The 4,886-nt window shown below is 31.7% G+C and overlaps 1 long non-coding RNA gene across 1 annotated transcript in view; it reads left to right on the top strand.

The window, feature by feature from the left end:
• Window positions 1-1,070: 1,070 nt before the first annotated feature.
• Window positions 1,071-4,886, top strand: part of LOC107003005 — a 55,030-nt gene continuing 51,214 nt past the window's right edge. The window contains exons 1-2 of the long non-coding RNA XR_001454593.2: window positions 1,071-1,382; window positions 1,596-1,654. This is a non-coding gene — a long non-coding RNA (uncharacterized LOC107003005). The remainder of the gene's footprint in view (window positions 1,383-1,595; window positions 1,655-4,886) is intronic.

Genomic DNA, 4,886 nt, shown 5'->3' with positions numbered 1-4,886 from the left:
CATGTAAGTTCTTACCTATGGGTGTGAAGGGTCCCATATTCATAGTTGAGATGTTTTCAAGCCTCTTTTCCGCTCTCAATTATTTTTTCTCTCATCCTTAAGTTAAATGTTAAATCCGCATAAGAGAATTCCTTTTCAACTGATTGAGTCGAACTACAAGCAGTCTGATTCCCTTAGTTTAGGGATATATAGGCGGAATTAATGTTAAAAAGTTGACTGTACTCCAACTATTTTGTCATCACTCTATTCTCGAGCTTTTTGGTTTCTTCATACTTCGACTCCGAAATACCTTTTGCATTTCATTGAAAATCGTTCGTTAAACCAAGCGTATTGAACTACTAGTGGCCTGAATTCTTATATTGCCTGAGATATGTAGGAAACCCACTTTCGGGGTTCGGCCAAAATTCCAAAAGTCAGTACCAAAAACACTTTTCCAAAAAATGTAGATCTGGTTAGTCAAAAATAGATTTGTCAATTTCATTTGCCTTGGATTTGTTTCATTAATCAAAGTAAAACGAGGGGAAAACTTTTACACCCAATTTTTACCCTCCACGATTAAAATTAAATTTTGAGTTTCAGAAATTCCAAATGATTTGAAATAACCGACTTTATAAAATTCAAAATAATTTTTTCAAGTAACTTTTTAATAATTTTTTACCATTTTTATAATTTTTAAGTAATATATATGTTTTACATTATTTTGTGTATGATTAGTATATTTTATAAATATTTTGAAAATCATGTTAAAAAGATTTTGCTTTTACATAAATATTTGTTTATTAGTTAATTTAAATTATAGTTAATATTTTTTAATGAACAGTTTGATCAATTTAATAAATTTCAAGTTGTTAAATTTAAGAAGTTCATTAATTAATCTTATCTAAATTCATCTTATTTTAATTTTAGACAATTTTCAAATTAAACTCAATTTGGCTATATTTCTCTCTCATGCTTTTAGTCATTTACCTCATTTTAAACCTTTAAAAAAACCAAAGTTGGGCCTTTTACCTTCAGCCCAACAGTCCCAAATTTTTAATGACACCACATCACAACCCTTCAATTCCATAACCCAATCCTACTTTCTTCCGTATTAACCAATTTCCAGCAACAATACAAAATAACAACAATACAGTGACCCACCTACCGACCCCTATTACTTTTCTTCTTCGCAAAAATCAGATACGAAACCCAGAAACTCACGTACTAGCCAAATTAGCACGACCCAGTCTAGAATCGAGCCTAGCTCGTGGCAGTCGCGTTCTCCCTCTCTCTCATTATCCTCTAGTACAAACATACTCGAATTGGGAAGGTGTCTCGATCCTGTAGCTCGCTCATCCTTGCTCATAATAGGATTGCCATGGTTCTCAATCCGTTGAGAATTGGTACAATGACAGCTCCTCATCTTATCCACTGCATGAAAATTTTAAATTTTAGCTTTTCCCACATCGGTTCTATTCCACAAATTTCCCCGAATTTCTCCTATATAAAGATCTCTTCATTCAATGTTTAGGGGAGAAGTTTTGAAACCTTAGAGTAAACCATAAAGGTTTGGGAAATCTTGGTTCTAACAATTTAACTTTTCCTGGTTGTTCTAGTTGAAGGGGTGGAATCGTCTCTGTCAAACTCGTCCGTCCAGTTCGATGTCAAGAATCAGGTAATATTTCTTTCTTTATAAATTCGCTTTTAGAGTATTTTAGAGTAATATTGTTAGCATAGTTAGATTTCCTTCTTGCTCATTTAAGATGAGTCTAATTTGATTTTCTCGTTGCTTATAGTCGTGTTTTGTTCTTAGTTTTTCTAGGACTAAATCAGCTTAACTGTATATTTTTTCCCTCACCTTGTTTCATGAAATTTAACTACGGTTTTGTCTAAATTTGAAGCAGTCATTAATTTTCTTTTGATTAAGTTACTGTGTCATTGGTTCTCTCGCTAACCATGTTTCTTACTCTAAAATTGACAAAGAGATGTTAAGTTTTGAGATTAGTTGTTGTTTCTTTCTTTACTGTATAAGTTGCGCATCTAAGCTAGTCATTTGCTTATGATCTGGTGCATATTAATATTTAGTAAATGTATTTTCTTAAGCATGTTGCTTGTTTGGATTCTCTGTTAAGATCTTTAGACTTGCAATCTTCGTTTCTCTAGGATTTATCTTCGTTTGATTGTTCCCTTGGACATGTTTTTTTATAGTTGTTATTTGTTCTGGTTTTGAATTGTTGGCAACCTATTTTGGTATAGTTTCGAGTCCATTTCTGTAACTCTTACCTCAAATGGTTTCTAAATCTGTGCATCTCTTGTAGATATAGATATGGTTTGGGAACCCTCGTTTTAGCTATTTTTTTCTAAGTTTAGCATGTTTTTGGTTATGGTACATGTTGTCTTTTCCTTAATATTCATGGTTGCTCTTGCTTCTATATCTGTTCAAGTCTCTTCCTTTCGTTCTTCTCGTATTTGATAAATTCCTCTGTCTAATGGATTTTTTTGACAGCCGTCTAGGTTCTTGTCTATTCTATGTGTATGCTCTTATTTTGTTTCATAAATGACCCTCCTAGTTATTTGATTCTGATCATTGCTCTCTTATTCAACCTGTCGATTGTATTTTTGTGTCTTGTCACGAATTACTCCTATATGCTATATTACAGCTTCTCGCAAGTGTATGTATGATTAATTTCCCTTGTTCTTGGCAAATGTATGAGCTTGTCTTCGGTGTAGATAATTGTTTAAGATTCAAGTTTGACAAAGGTTTCAAATGACAGCTTCTAAGATTAACTTTTGCAAAATTCTTGGCTGAGCATATGAAAAATTGTTTACTTACTCCTTTATTTCCTCTTAAATTTTTCATTATTCTCTCTAGTTCTCATATAATGTGAAGGTGTGTTGATCTAAAGAGGAATTATCTTTGGGGTAAAAAATGAATTTGTTTAATTAAGCATGAAATTATGTTGTTTAACTTTTATCTGCTAAGCTGAAACCACTGTCTTCTATAGATTGTTATATAAGACTAGAATAATTGGAATATTCATTTCTACGAGCATGCTTATTTATGAAATTGACTATGTTTTAGTGTTCATGGACAAGAAATGTTTTAGTTTTTGAAGAATTGGTGGCAGTTTGTTTGGATTTTCATACATTAATTTCTATTTAGCTATTGTAAACCACTTGGATTGTTGCTTTATTTTGTTTATATCATGATGAGTTTAAAATTTTGCCTTTGTATATGTGAAAATTCCCTGTTCAACACCTTATTCCTCTTCTTTAAATGACTTAAATTAAAATGTGACACTCTCAAGTTGTTCCTTTGGAATTATTTAATTTGTCTATGTCTTATTCATCTACTCTTGTTTCTCTTTTCTGTCCACTTTGGGTACTACTTGTTTAAAAGCAAAGTAGTGTTGGTTCAAATGGAATATGTTCTAGAATTTTTTCATGTATCATACAGTTATAGTTTGAGTCTTAGTCTTACTCGATATTTATCATCATGTTTTCTTCCTTTTGCATGAACACTCTCTCTAAATGAGTCCAACCGACTCCGCTCTCTTGCATTTTCCTCTTCTTCGAGTTGGTCTCATCAAATTCACGAAAGGGAAGCTAATATTGTTGGGTTAACATCCAACTAGAGGCAGCAACTTAGTAGCGAAGTAATAATAGTCCTAAGGCGCTGAAATTGGAGTTTTTGGACTTAAAAGTTCAATAAACTGACCACTAGCAGCAGCAGCCTCTAAAATTCAGAAAAAACGAGGAGCGAAAGTGGGTTGAAACCCCAAAAAATCAGCAGTAAATAGCAGCTCAAAAGGCTGAAACATAGAGAGCGAAATTAGGTTAAAATCCATAAGGAATGGGGAAGCAGTTCGCAATAATCTCAACCCCAAAGTGGTCGAATAAGGGCTACTTTATTTCCTTATTATTTATATTGTTTATTGTGACTGCTAAGGTTTTCTGATGTCTTATTGGCTTGGATGAATCGTCCGAAGAGTTAACATTATTTATCATTTTATTTCATATATCAAATTCTTTTTCAAGGTTGATTTGCCTAATTATTTATCAACATAGTCTGTTCTTAGGAAACTTAAGCTTATAGAATAATTTATGAATAGTTCATGTTCTTTCATAGTTGTTCAAAAGATTCGAATCAATGTTCGTAAGTTTGAACTAACTATATAGTCCAAATTTTTAAAAGGATAAAAATGGTAAAGTTTCTTAAATTAAATTAGTTGTCTTTTAATTTAACTTAGAACTTTGTATGCATGACTTAAGGATCTTTAATATCCTTTCATAGTTGTTAAACAAAGTTTTTTAATCCATGTTTATGTGTTGAATTATTTGTATGGTTCAAAATATGACTATGGAGAAAAGTTAAGATAAATCTTGAGATTTTTAGAAGTATCAAAAGATTTTTATTAATTTTTCGAACAAGATTTTTATAATTAACTCTTTTATATACAAAATTAGCTATACTTTGAAATTCGTCGGTCAACCGCGTGTTAGGGGATTCTCTAAGATGCCTAGACCCTTCCTTAGAAAATTATTTGAACCCTTACCCAAAACTCTGATTTTATTTAAACTATTTTCTTTCAAAAACACCTTTATAAATGGTTTTCTTAATTTTTCCTCAAAAATTAAGTGGTGACTCCCAAATTTAACAAAAATTGCCAAAGTTGTGAAACTACTTTGAAACCTTTAGTTTCTAAATCGGGTCGTAACAATATAAATACTATTAAAAACATAATTAACATATTATTAACCTTTTTGTCACGACCCAAAACCGAGCCGCGACTGGCACCCACAATTTCCCTCCTATGTGAGCGAACCAACCAATCTAACCCTTATCATTTTAACATATATCAACAGAAAATAATGCGGAAGACTTAAACTCATTAAATAAAACAAAT

This window comes from Solanum pennellii, chromosome 11 (genome assembly GCF_001406875.1).
Source record: "Solanum pennellii chromosome 11, SPENNV200".
NCBI classification, from domain to species: Eukaryota; Viridiplantae; Streptophyta; class Magnoliopsida; order Solanales; family Solanaceae; genus Solanum; species Solanum pennellii.
Note: the sequence above shows the minus strand (reverse complement) of the source record. Positions and strands in the feature narration are given on the sequence as shown.